This window comes from Manis javanica, chromosome 2, assembly GCF_040802235.1.
Source record: "Manis javanica isolate MJ-LG chromosome 2, MJ_LKY, whole genome shotgun sequence".
NCBI lineage: Eukaryota > Metazoa > Chordata > Mammalia > Pholidota > Manidae > Manis > Manis javanica.
In genome coordinates this window covers 188,125,147-188,139,673 of record NC_133157.1, presented here as the reverse complement: position 1 = coordinate 188,139,673, position 14,527 = coordinate 188,125,147, and the positions used below count along the sequence as shown (strand labels likewise).

The 14,527-nt window shown below is 35.8% G+C and overlaps 2 protein-coding genes across 38 annotated transcripts in view; one reads left to right on the top strand and one right to left on the bottom strand.

The window, feature by feature from the left end:
- Positions 1-14,527, bottom strand: part of RIMS2 (regulating synaptic membrane exocytosis 2) — a 570,663-nt gene that overhangs the window by 30,256 nt on the left and 525,880 nt on the right. The window lies entirely within an intron of this gene.
- Positions 1-14,527, top strand: part of DPYS (dihydropyrimidinase) — a 461,295-nt gene that overhangs the window by 206,048 nt on the left and 240,720 nt on the right. The gene's annotated exons all lie outside the window — the stretch shown is intronic.

The window sequence follows — 14,527 nt, the reverse complement described above, 5'->3', positions numbered from 1 at the left end:
TTTAACATCTAAATGAAAGGTAACACTTTCAACATAAATTTAGAAGCAACACAGACATACCAGAAACAAAACAGCTTATAAGTGAAGTAACATGTCGCACTCTGCAAATTGCAAATCTCTGTCCCAGAATGTAAAGCAACCATATTCTTATTTAATAGCAGTTGGAAGACTACTGCACTTTTTGTACACAACCTCTGTTTCCTATCCAGTGGGATGGGAAGGGACGGTACAATGATTCCAGTCCTAATCACATCACAGATCAATTGTTGGGTATATATAAAGGGGATTTCAAGAATGTTTCATAAAATGTAAATTACAATCTAAGATGGTTCTTTCATACAATAAATATTTTCTGAGTAGTATATTTGCACAGGTATTTGCTTGATGTACTGGGTGATTCACACACACTCATTCAATTAATATCGATTGAGCTACTAGTATATGCCAGGTACCTTCGTAAACACTTAGGACATAGTCGTGCTCAAAGCAGATAAAAATCCCTGCTCTCATGCTGCATGCAGTTCTAGTCGGGGAAGAGAGACACAATAAATCAGCCAATGATATGTTACTAGTGGGATATGTGCAAGTGTAAAAAAATTAAGGGGTATGGGACAGTCTGCAGTTTTTTATTAAAAGGGGCTCATTTGACATTTGAACAGAGGTTTGAAGAAGCTGAGGAAGTTAGCCATTCATATATGTGAGGAAGAGAGCTTGAGACAAAGAGAACCTCCAGTGCAAAGGTTCCTGTGTGTCTATGGCACAGCAAAGAGGGCAGCATAGCTGGAGTGGAGGCACTGGGTGGGAAGGTAAGGAGGTCAGAGATATAAGAGGCAGAGAAGGGGGCAGATCACACCGGGGCTTCTAGGTTTGTTAATGACACTGGCCATTGGACATTACTTAAAATGCATTCAAGTAATGATCCTCTAAAATCTTTCTGAACACCAGGAAACTTTCAGTACAAATAATAGTGCCATCACATAATAACAACTTTTAGTTGCTTAGACTTAAGATCATGCAGGTTTCTTGCTTCCATTTTTTCTGATAGGCTTTTTTTGTTCTTTCTCAATGTTTCTACAACTCTCTCTGTTTAATTTCCTATTCATTCACTTTCCTCAAACATCAGCATTTCAATAGAACATAGATAAAACCTGGAAATTTATGAGCACTTTAAATTCCATATTTTTTTTCAGGGAATAGAAATGTTTTTATTAAATGAAATTTTCATTCTAAGAATAAAGAGAATTACAGACTTTTAGAAACCAAAAGGATTATTGAAAGTCATCTATTTTTTTTAAATGTGGGTCACAAATTTTTGGTGAGTCATGAAAACAACTTATTAGGTTTTGATCAGCATTCTAAAAAAAATGAAATAAAATATCAGAGTATAGCCCATGTAGTTACTGTATCAACTATAGCACTGTTTCATAAGTATGTATGCGTGTGTGTGCGCACATGTATGTCCATGTTTGTACTAAGTTATGTTCAAGAGTAAAGTATCAAGAGAAGTGGAAATCTTTGAAAAGTAAATTGGCTGGTGTGGAAAAGCTTTACTTTGGCATCTAGGACGTCACTATGATGGTCCCTTGGGAAGGGACTCTCTTGGGTTTCTACTAGTGATTGCATGAGGATAGGAATTAAGAGCTGAATCAGGAGGTCATGTCTGGCTTGCTGGAGCCCTGCCTTCTCTGTGTCAATAACCTGGCTTTATGCACCAAGCAAAGGTTGGGCTGGAATAGTTCAGATGCATGGATTTCTAGATAAGCTTCATTTCTCTCTTGCAGTTTCAGAAAAGGTTGTCCTGGGAAACTTTTTGGTACTTTCGCCTATGGTTAGGATCTTAGAGATAGAGACAAGTGATAGAAGATGGCATGGGAAGGAGCTGGAAGAACTAGAGAAGAAGAAAATTATCTTATTTCAGGGAAGAAAGCTTTAAAGGAAAAGAATAATTTTGGCACATAGATAGCAGAGAGACAAACCACAATTATGGTCAGAAATCTCTAGTCTCTAGTCTGAACCATAACTTGTGATATATACTGAATTTACTGAGAAAATTTAGAATTCCACTTTTTTTTGTCCTATGCTCAATGGATTTCCTATGTATAATAAATATTATATAAGTAATATTTCTGGTTTATATATTTTTAACAAGTTGACTTATTAGTTCTTATTCCATTCTGATATAAGTACTACCACCCCCAAAAGAATTTAAAAAATTACATTAAAAAAATAAACAACTGATAAAAGATTGGAATGTCACTCCTCTATATCAGAATATACATTCAAATAACTTTGGATGTAGCTCTGGGTCCCTCTACAGCTTCATTATATAAAACTAAGTATAATTCCAGAATCATCATAATCCAGTATTCGAATTATTTATAACTTTCTTATTCATCCAACAATAACCAGCAAAAAAAGGTGAGTCACAAATAAACACAATAAGTTGCCTTGTAAATACAAAATGTGGCCTTGAAAATAGATTCTACCAATTAATATGAAAATCATCTTTTGAAGAAAAGATACATAGTTTGCATATACTATCATAGCATTCTATTTGATGAATATGGAACATATACTAATTATGTCACTTAGTTCTTATATCAATCCTGAGAGTGTCATCATTATTTCTTCTTCATATAAGAGTTAAGACTCAATAGTATTACATTACTTGCTTAATTAGAAAGTGCCGGAGCAGGACTCAAATTCAGATTGTCTGGTTTCAGGTTCAGTGCCCTGTATACTATATCACAGGTGTGTCACATCATATACACTTACAACAAAAACAGATACAGATATAATATTAACTGTACAGTAAATTATTTGGTTCAAAATAAAATAAATATTGAAAATAAATCTTTAAGGCCATAATTTTAAAAAATTTTATATGGATGTAAATCTGCATTTGCCTTTTTTGTCAGACTATTACATAGCCATATATGCTTTTCAGCTGGTCAATTCTTAACAGGGCTGGAAAGTTACATGTCATTTATATATCAATTTTGGTAATAGTTTCTCAAAAAAAAACCCACCAAAATTTTTAAGTATATTAATTTATTCCTGAAATAGAGGCTTGGTCACTTAAGTGGATACAGACAAACGTTGTATTTAAATGGTGGCTAGACCTCAGATCAGTTCAATCAGGCACACAGTTGTATCTGGCCCTTTTCTATGCTAAATATGATGTGGGTTAGGAGGATAAGAATGTAAACTACTAACAAAGTGAAGAGAAGAGGAGAAAAGTTACTCTGGGAAGTATATATATCTACAAGTACAAAAAATATATATATATTTCTGTAACAAAATATCTTTGCATTTATGTAATGGGAAATAAAATCCATGTACTCATCATTTTTGCACTGACTTCAAATTGCTTAAAGTATTTAAAAGTTTTGGGCAATTACTCTTGACCTGAATATAAACTCCAAAATACAATCTTTTTTCCCATCCCCAGCTTAATGCCAGTATGGTACAAATAAATTGTAAGCTTTTGTGACTTCAGTTTTCAGAAGTATGTTTTTGTGTTTGATCAGCAGATTTTGAAAGCGAATAGCAGATGTTACACTTCAGCAGCTGGTCAATGCAAAATCTGCACAAAGGTTAGAGATGTCAAAAAATGTTTGGGATATGAGAAGATGAAAAAGGAAGATTAAAATGATCAGCATTTTCATTATTTCTGTAATGAGATTTATGATAAATTTGCCTTTATGTTATGACAGAAAATGTACACAGAAGTAAGCAAATTAATTTATTGATTAGGCTAAAAAATAGTGCTGATTTGATTGAGAAATGAAGGGTAAAAACTAAGATCAAAGTCATAAGTTGTAAAAGCAGAATAGCTAGGCAATACAGGGAGAAACCAAATATTTGGAGTCTAATATTAATTATGACCCCTTATATTTAATAACAATATGATGGTAATAGCTAATGTTATGTTCTTCATATACATTACTTCATTTAGCCTTCAAAAAAAACCTATATAAAGTAGCTACTCTCATTATTCTCATTTCACAGACAATAAAAGTGAGGCATACTCATTCAGTAAATATATGTTGAATGCCTACCACATGCCAGGGACTATTCTAGTCACTAGGCTACAGCAGTGAACAAAAATATACAAAGATCTCATGGGGCTCATACTCTGGTGGAATAGTCTAGCACATGTCCCTCTTACTATATATGCCAGGCCTTTTCCTGAACTTTACAAAGAAGCACATTAACTCATTTAATAAACACACAACCCTATGAGGGAGATATTATTATTAATATCCTCATTTTATAAATGAGAAAACTGAGGCATGAGGGTAAGTCCAAGGTCACATAGGTTACCAAGAAAGAAAACAAAATTTAAGCCTGATATACAATGTTATAATTTGTCTGATATACAATGTTATAATTTGTCCAGTGTCATAAGTAGCAACAAGCAGCAACCCAGAATGTGATTCAGGTTCTCTGATTCTGTCATCCATACTCTGAACTGCAGTGTAACACTGCATAAGCCCTTTGATGTCCTCTCACTGCAATTACAGTACAATACAACATACAGCATGGCTTACAAGGACCTGCATGTCTCTCCTGCCTTATCACAAGCCACACTTGCCACTGATCACCAGGCTAAGACCACATGGGTCCACCCCTCAAACAGGCCAAATTCTTTTCTGCTTCATGGCCTTTTGTCATAGCTGACTTCTCATTTCTTAGGACTCAGCCTAAAAGACCTTTCTGCTCATCCAGTCCAAAGTAGGAGGTGATTTTTATTCTCTAGCATGGTATCCTTGTCTTTTTCTTCATAATATTGTTCCCAAGTATATATATTTGTTTATATTTTATTCTCTCCCCAACCCTACTTAACTGATCATCTATTAAAAAAAAAAATCTGTTTTATTCACTAATGCACACTTTCTCTATCCAGTGCCTAATGCTTAGGAGACATGTAATCTTGTTGAGTTAATGTAATAAAATAGAATTTCACCATGAGCTTCCAGTTTTGAACTAGCTTGAAATCTAGTTCCTCATTTTATATTGTGTGATGTCGAACATCCAGAGGAAGCATTTCTTGAGTCCTAAAGCCTATAATGGAAGTTTTATTTCAACAGACCTGCGATTGCTAAGTCAGTCAATTTACTCCCAATCCAAAGAAGCTCTATGTCAGAGCTGCATTTTGTCCATATGTAATTGAACTGAGCTTCTTTCATGTTATTTAAAATATCAGAACATATTGCTTCAGGTTGTACCAATTGTCACTGGCCTTGAAATGCCAATTTTAGTGAAAGGAGTAGAACTTAGAGTAGAAAAAGAAACGGGAAGCAGCCTGCCACTCTGCAAAGGCCAGATGGAAAGGCTCTGTGTGCTGCATCTCCGTAACGCAAAAGTCCATGGGCAAAGATGAGCATTCTGAATTTTATGGGAGGAATCTAGTGACATTAAAGAAAATAAGAGGTACATATATGTGGGGAGCAGGAGAGGAATAAATCCTTTGCATAAATGTCTTTTTCAATTTAAAAGAATCTCCTTTAATTTTCTTCTAGAACTCAAACTTCAGGACCTTCATTCCAACCACAAGCCCAGTAAAATTCCATTATACAGTTGAAGTGATAGGTACAGTTTAACATTCTATGCAGTGCAGAATTTCTATCAGAAGTCTCAAAGACGTCCAACGATGGAGAATTGCAGTGTTAGTTATTAAATAATTATTCTTATGAAGTCAAAAACAGCCTTCCAAAATTAGTTCTATTTGTGCTTTCTGTAATGGTACAGAAAAAGTCCTCTTCCATAGGGTAGTCTTGGAATATATAAAACACAGATAATACTTTCTTCCACAACTTTCTGTTTCCCCTCTTTCTTTTGTTCCTTGTGCCTCTACCTGTATTAAAAGTATGGATTATTTGGACTTTTAGTCTTTCTGGTATTATACTTGGAGGTCTACACCACTTCATTTTATAATTTATTGGCATCTTTCTTTGTATTCCCTCTACTTCTCCTCCATTCTTAGGTCTTTTAAAATATGTAGTTATCAGAAGCTCCTTGCTTAGCCTACAGTGGTTTCTTATGTGTTCTCCCCTCTCACTTTTTAAAGCTTAGAATCAAGTCAGTTTTTAGTCTACTGTCATCATTATATATTTAAGCTTCTTCTGCTTCCTTTAAGTGTAATTATTCAGCCAAAATAGTATAATTATAATTTCAATATATTCTCAGTTTGTGCCTTTCAGGTATTCAGGCAAAAAGTTTAATTCTTCTTCTATGAGACAGCCTTTCAGATATTTCATTTACTTAACAAATACTTTTACATGCCTATAACTCTAAGTACCTCAGATGTATTAGTACACAAATCAAAGGTTGTTGTGCCCTTGAGGTTCAAGTTCTAGCAGGAGGAGACAGTCAGCAAACGACAAACATAAGAAATGAGTACATTATGCAGAAAGTTAAAAGATGGCCAGTGTTATGGAAAGAGTACAGCACAGGAAGGGAGTTCAGGAGGGGAATCACAAGTGGTGGGAGGGGACAGTTCAGGGTGGTGCTCAGCAAGAGGTGTTAAGTTTGAGCAAAGTTTTGGGGATAGTTCTCTTGTCCCTCTTGCCCCTGCCTCCCCTTCCTTTCAGGTTTTCCTTGTTTACTAACCCATAGGACTTCTCCTGTGGTATTTATTCAGCTTCTGTTATTTACTCTAACAAATCACTGAGCACCTTTCTCAATTGCGATTTTTCTTGTTATGTCATATTGATACCCACCACACAAAGTATTCTATTTTAAATAGATCTTTTTCTCCTTACTTCTCATATTTCAGTTTAAAGAGAACTATGTAAAGGTCAGTCAATTCCCACCAAACATATTTCCCCATATCTCATGAAATGTACGATATCTGTGGCCAGGAATTCTTCATAGCAGTATCATAATTCAGTGATTACTTAACACAGCATTCATTTGTTGGAAGAGGGCTTTAAAACTTACACTTACCTCGCTAAAGAACCTGTGACTCATTTACGCAGCGAGCTGCTTTTACTGATTGATGGGAATGCACGTCATTCCCAAGATGAAAAAGTAGGAGCAGGCCCAGAATCTCAGGACCGTGATACAGGCAGCCAAATATTACTTGTCATTATTTAACCATCTAATAATACTATGATTATATTATTATTTGATTCCATCTACATAGCCATTAGAGATATATTAGAATGGATTTTGTAATAAAAAATTTTGTTTTTAATTTCACCTCTCATGTGGCCTCAATAAAATATGCCAGTTCCTATTGGCTAGCTCTGCAGCTGGACAAAGAATGGTTATCCATGAGGGAAGGATGAGCTGGGTCCAGCAGAAATGGTCAGACAGGCCCAGCTCTTCCTCTTCAAACAGAAGCAACTATGCAAAACAGAGCCTCCATCTTCTCTTTTCGGTCTTTGGTAGACATTTCAAGTCTCATGTGTCAAAAGAAGTCTGTTTTTTTATTCTGGGACTAACTAGGTATTTCTTTAACAGGTGTGTGATTTTAGCAAGTCATTTAATCTCTCAGTTCCTTGACTTCTTTCCTAAAAAGAGGTCAGATAACATTTCTATACCGTTTATACAGGTCACTGAGCTCCCTTCCAGCTTTACTAGCTTGCAGTTTAAACTTTCTGCTTTGCTCCATGCAGCGCTGACAGTCCCCACTCTCCATCCCCGTGAAGGGGCAGGAATATATGTAACTGGAAGCTAGGCCTCATTACTCCTTGTGGTGTCCTCCAAATGGCCTGGTCAGATGTTTACTCAAACTTACTTAGGAGACCTGAAGATACAGTGGTCAATGGTGTGAGCTTGAATTAGACAGGCTTGAATATATCTCCCTGCCCTTCCGCCTCCTAGCTGTACGACCTTGGGTGACTTAAACTCTCTGTATCTCAGTTTTCTCACCTGTAAATGGAAGCTAATAATAGTAATGACCTGAGAGGTTGTTGTGAGAGTTGCCTCATTTCAGAGTGAAATGAAGATCAGAAATGCCAAACCATCACTCCTTGTCATCCATCCTACAATTAAGACTCCTGCTCCGGAGGTATTGCTCATCTCAGGCTGGTTTCAGGTTGAAAATAAACTGGGGGAATGAATTCACCTTTCAGAAATCTTTTTACTTTCAAACAATATCCTTAACTAATTAGTGAAATTTCAGGGAGAGTTAGAAGTGATTTTTAAAAATATGTAGACAAATTTTTGGAGTGTTTATAATTTGGAATGGGTGACTTTTCTCACATACAAACAAGGCTCTCCTGAGATTCTTTTCTGGCCTCAGTTCTCCAGAGTTCTGGCTTTGGTACAGCTATAGGCGTGCTTTGTTTCACTGCACTTCACTTTATTGTGCTTTGCAGACATAGAAGTTTTTACAATCTGAAGGTTTTTGGCAACTCTGTGCTAACCCCACACCATCGTTCCAAGACACTTCATGTCTCTGTGTCACATTCTGGCAATTCTCGCAATGTTTCAAACTTTTTCATCATTATTATGTTTGTTATGGTGATCTGTGATCAGTGATCTTTGATGCTACTATTGTAATTGTTTTGGGGGCCATGAACTGTGCCCGCATAAGGTGGAGAACTTAATAAATGTGTGTGCTCTGACTGTTGCACTGACTGGTGTCCCCCTGTCTCTCTCCCTCTTCTGGGACCTCCCTATTCTCTCAGACACAACAATGTTGAAATTACGCCAACAATAACCATACAGTGGCCTGTGAGTATTCAAATGAAAGGAAGAGTCACACATGACTTAGTTTAAATCAAAAACTAAAAACGATTAAGCTCAGTGAGGAAGGCATGTGAAAAGCTGAGACAGGCCAAAAGCTAGGTCTCTTGTGCCAACAGTTAGCCAAGTTGTGAATGCAAAGGGAAATGCCCTTATTGCTGAGATGGAGAAGGTTTTAGTGGTCTGGATAGAAGAGCAAACCAGCCACAGTATTCCCTTAGGCCGAAGTCTGATCGGGAGCAAGGCCCCAGCTCTCTTCAATTCTATGAGAGCTGAGAGAGGTGAGGAAGCTGCATAGAAAAAGTAGGAAGCTAGCAGAGGTTAGTTCAGGAGGTTTAAGGAAAGAAGCTTCTCCACAACATCAAGCAGCAAGTGCTGATGGAGAAGCCACAGAAGGTTATCCAAAGATTTAGCTAAGATAATTCATGAAGGGGGCCACACTAAACAACAGATTTCCAGTGTACAGCAAACAGCCTTTTATTGGAAGAAGATGCCATCTAGGACTTTATTGCTTGAGAGAAGTCAACCTGGCTTCAAAGTTTCAAAACAGGCCAACTCTCTTGTTAGGGGCTAGCAGCTGGTGACTTTAAATTGAAGCCGGTGCTCATTTACCATTCCAAAAATCCTATGGCTCTTAAGAATGATGCTAAATCTATTCTGCCTGTGCTCTCTAAATAGAACAAAGCTTGGATAACAACACATCTGTTGACATGAGTTAATGAGTCTGCAGCCTACTGGTGAGACCTACTGCTCAGCAAAAAAAAGATTCCTTTCAAAATGTTACTGCTTCATGACAAGGCACTTGGTCACCCAAGAGCTCTGATGGAGATGTACAATGAGACGAATGCTATTTTCATGGCTTCTAACACAATATCCATTCTGCAGCCCATGGATCAAGGAGTAATTTCCATTATCAAGTGCTAATTTTGAAGAAATACATTTTGTAAGGCTTTAGCTATCACAGACAGTGATTCCTCTGATGGATCTGGGCAAAATAAATAAAATACATTCTGGAAAGGATTCACCATTCTATATGCCCTTAAGAACATTCATGCTTCATGAGAATGATCAAAATACCAACATTAAAAGGATTTTGGAAGAGGATTCCAACCCTTATGGATGACTTTGAGGGGTTCAAGACTTCAGTGGAGGAAGTAACTGCAACTGTGGTAGAAATGGCAAGAGAACTAGAATAAGAAGCAGAGCCTGAAGATGTGACTGAACCACTGTAATCTCATGATACAACTTTAATGCATGGGGAATTGCTTCTTACGGATGAGCAAAGAGAGTGGTTTCTGAAGATGGAATCTGCTCCTGGTGAAGATGCTGGGAAGACTGCTGAAATGACAAGAAAGTTTTTAGAATTACATGAACTTAGCTGATAAAGCATCAGCAGGGTTTGAGAGGACTGACCCCAATTTTGCTATAAAGACATCATTCATGAACAGAAGAGACAACCAATGTGGAAAACGTCATTGTTGTCTTATTTTAAGAAATGTCCACAGCCACCCTAACTTGAAGCAATTACCACCTTGATAGTCAGCAGCCATTAACATAGAGGCAAGATCCTTTAATAGCAAAAAGATCTCAACTTGCTGAAAGCTCAGATGACGGTTAGAACTTTTTTAAGCCATAAATTAAGATATATATTTAAAAGCAAACCAGCCACAGTATTCCCTTAGGCCGAAGGGAATGTTTCTTAAGACATAATGCTATTGTTTTGTACACTTTATAAAAGACTATAATATAAACACAATTTTTATATGCATTGGGAATATCAAAAAATCCATTTGACTTGCCTTACTGTGACACATGCTTTATGGTGGTGATCTGTCACTGACTGTGCAGTACCTCAGAGGTATGCCTGTACTCTCATTCCTTTAAAACTGAACATGGATTTGCTAAAAAGGCCAAGTAATTTTTTTTAATCAGGTGTTTTAGAGGTGGAGATTGAGGGGCTGAGGCCAATTTTTCAGTAAGACATTTGTACGTTAGAGATCTACCAGTGCATATATTTTCAATATATTAAAACTTCATTAACACTGTTCATAGAAATTTAACACCAGCCTCTGTGCAACACTCCTCTGAGGCAGACAGGAATACCATACACAGATACTGTACACTAATATAACAGTATCAGGTTGGACAAATTCTCAACTAAGTAATACCAAGCTTGACAAAGCAGCCATCTCAAAGTGATTCATTCCACTTTTAGGACTTAAGTTTATCATCTAGTTTGCAGTACTTCATGACTGTAATGTAAATACCACAAAGATTATTAAAATATAACTTGTATTACAAAGTTTCAAAATTCTCCCCTAACCGTTGTATATACACAGTTCACAATAGGATACCATATGATGTATTTATGTATATTTCAATGTAAGTCCACATGTGAGTAAGTGCTGACAGGTTTTTTATTTTATTCAAGTGGCCAGATGGACTCAGGATAAATTTATGTCCCCAAATGGTTTTCCTACATTTCATCTAACATTTTCATGTGAGTTGAAGGGAGGTAAAGCGTTTCTGCATCAACTACTTCTGCCATATTAACTGTGAAACAGCTTTGTAGACCTCGGAAGTGTCAATTTAAACTATTTGAACTACTGACTTTGCCTCTCCCCTTACTTAACTGAGAAGTAGCTACAGCAGTTCTCTGTACAAGTTCCCAAAGCAGAAACTCAAAGTTTGAATATTTCAGAAGTAGTTTCTAATGGTTAGTTGCTTCAATTATTTCATTTAGTGTAATTAAAATAAAAAAGTATGGATTCTAGTTACATGAAAAATAATTCTTTTAAAACTTGTGTTGAGAATTCAATCACTTTCAACTAAAACTTGTGCTGAAAATTCAATAGTCTAATTCTATTGATTTAGACAGAGTCCATCTGGTCATTTAAATTAAGTTTCTGCATTTGGGCCCTAATATATTATGAGATAAGATATAACTAATAGTTTGAGAAATTTTCTATTTAAAAGCTCACATCTTTTCTAATGCAATTCTTTTTCAAATAATAGCCATATATTATGTAATGAAATTTTGTGGTATTAAAAATTATACATAATTTTCTATTCCCCCAAATTATTTATTTCTGGAAAAAGAACCAGATAATTTTATTAAGTGTGTTACTATTATACATGTTTTTTAGTTTCTAGGCCTGATTAATCATTTTGTATTTAGGTGATGGGGAAGACTGACAGTATCTTAAAGATTTGAAAATGTCTTTAGAAGGTACTGGTATAATCTCTATAAGCACAACATTATATGAAGGCAATCAATTACATTTCTCTTCTAAATAATTGGGAAAGATGCTTCCCAATCTCCTGTACTTCCAGGGTCATGGAAGTTTTAAACTGGAGACACTACTATCCTTTATATCTTACTCCATAGTTATTCCTAGTAAATTGAAGAAAATTTATTGTGAGTTATATCTCATATATAATATCTCTTTTCTAAAACTTCAAGGTGTTTTGGCTGAATTGTGTTGCCTCAAAATTGGTATGTTCAAGTACCAAACCCTAGTACCTCAGTATGTAATTATATTTGGAGATAAGGTCTTTAAAGAGTTGAGCTGAGGCTGCTTGGGTAGGGTCCTAATCCAATATGAGTGGGGTCCTTCTAAGAAATTTCGGTCATAGGGAGACACCAGGGATGCACTTGCATGGAGAAAAGATCATGTGAACAGGCAGTAAGAGGATGGTCATCTACAAGTCAGGGAGAGAGGACTTTTAGCCTCCAGAACTATGAGAAAATCAAGGCCTGCTGTTTAAGTCACCCAGTGTATAGTATTTTATTATGGCAGCCCTAGCAACATAACATAATGTTTTTGAGATAAATTAAGTCTTCTATAATCTTCAGCTTTATAGTGCTTTCAAAAACTTTCACCAGTTTCTTGTCTAAAAATTTAACTAATTTCCTTAACACAACTTAGATCTATTCTAAATTTTTTAACATCTTGTACTATTCTGCTGTCCCCAAAGAACACATCTCTGTATAATAAAGTTTTAGCTGTAAAGTGAATTTCCGTAAATCAAATGGTATTTTCTAATTACTTTTGCTGTTCTGAAAATTAGTGTTTCCAAACCAATAGTGGATATTATGCTTCCAGTTTAAACAAAGGTAGATTATATATATAGTCTCTTGAAAAATACACTTATCACTACACTTTTATACACATAAAACTTTAACTTTCTTAAGAACAGAAATTGTATTTTATTGTATTATTCGAATTCCAACGGCCTACAACAATGACCATGGCCTGGCTCAATGATTTGCTTCTAAGGATACTGTTTTATCTAAGTAAATCCTAAAAAGGAAACTGGGCATTATCAATATGCATACTTGACTTCTCATTTCATTATTTTTTTAAGGAAAAGATTTTAAAATTAAAACTGCTAATACCAGCTTCTGTGGTGAATGAGGATGAATCACCTGACTACTATTACTATGGATTGTGGCTTTTGGAATTGATTTTTCTTCATTAACATTCTAAATCATTACTTACACATTACATTTTTTGATATCTAAAAAGTTCTACAAAATGCAATTATAACTTATCCAATTCACCAAAGTAAATGGGTGCCCTGAATACATCTTTTATACCTCCACTTATTAGGAAGCAAATCAAAAGCGAACTTATGCTTCTCATTTTTGTCATCTGCAGTGTTCAGTACAAGAAGCCTGGTTAATTTTTTAAGCACTGAATACATTAAAAATTAACTGTGCCACTTTCTAGGTACTTAATATAACAGAAATGTAAAATCTTCTATTTCTAAAACATCTCAGCCCCATATCATCATTTAAACCTGTGATATTGAATTCTTTATATCCCTTAATTGCTCATTTGCTTTCATGACCATCTCCTTCTCCTAGACATCATCACTAATATATTTAAAGTTGAAGAGAGTTAGTTTATTTTGAGAATCTTCTGATAGTTCTGGAATATAGAGACCCTAAATGTTGTTACTAATTTGGTGTTGGGATACCCTGATCTATCTAGCAATTTAAGTTTCCTATAAATCTAAGCATGTGTTTATGACCCTATACCTATGTTATATATTAAAACAAGACAAAGCAAACATATCTAATTATGTTCTTGAAATTATTTCAAAAGTCAATTCTTATGCTAGGATTAAAACTTTGTTTCAGTACACATTGGTATAGTTTTAAGATTAAAAACTACAACTGATGCTGGTACCAACTCAGAGATTAAAATACATATGGCAAATACATCTTTTCAATTTTCAGTCTGGACCACCCCTCTTTTCTTGGTGTCTGGATTCCTTCACAACCCACACATTAGCATTCCTGCCTTCAGTCCTTCCCTTTAATCCATCCTGGACATTTTTGCCAGATTCATTTTCCTAGAATAGATTTTTTTTTTCCTAATCAAGTCTCTTACTAAGGAAAACAACAAACTCAGTGAGTTCATAGGACAAAACCTTATCTACTAATCTTGGAATTCAGGGTTTCCAACCTTCCCAATTTTATTCCCACTTTTCAAACACATCCAGCTTAAACCAAGCTTCGCTACTCTATTCACTGACCCTCAAGCACACCTCTGCTTCTCATCCCTTATTTCCTTTCATTTGGGCCCATTAGTAGGGTGTGGAGTGCATCTTCTTGTCCAAAACTCCTGTCTGCAGTGCTAGAGCTAAATGCTACCCTAATTGTTCCCTTATGCAGGGCTGGAAGCTATTGATGCCTCACAGCCTCTGCCTCTGTCCCCTTAGAATCATAGCTTCTAGTCTGACTTGGAGTATTGCCATCTTTAAGCGAGTTCTCTTGTCATGTGCCTCCTACTTCCTTTTACCAAATAGGACCAGGTTC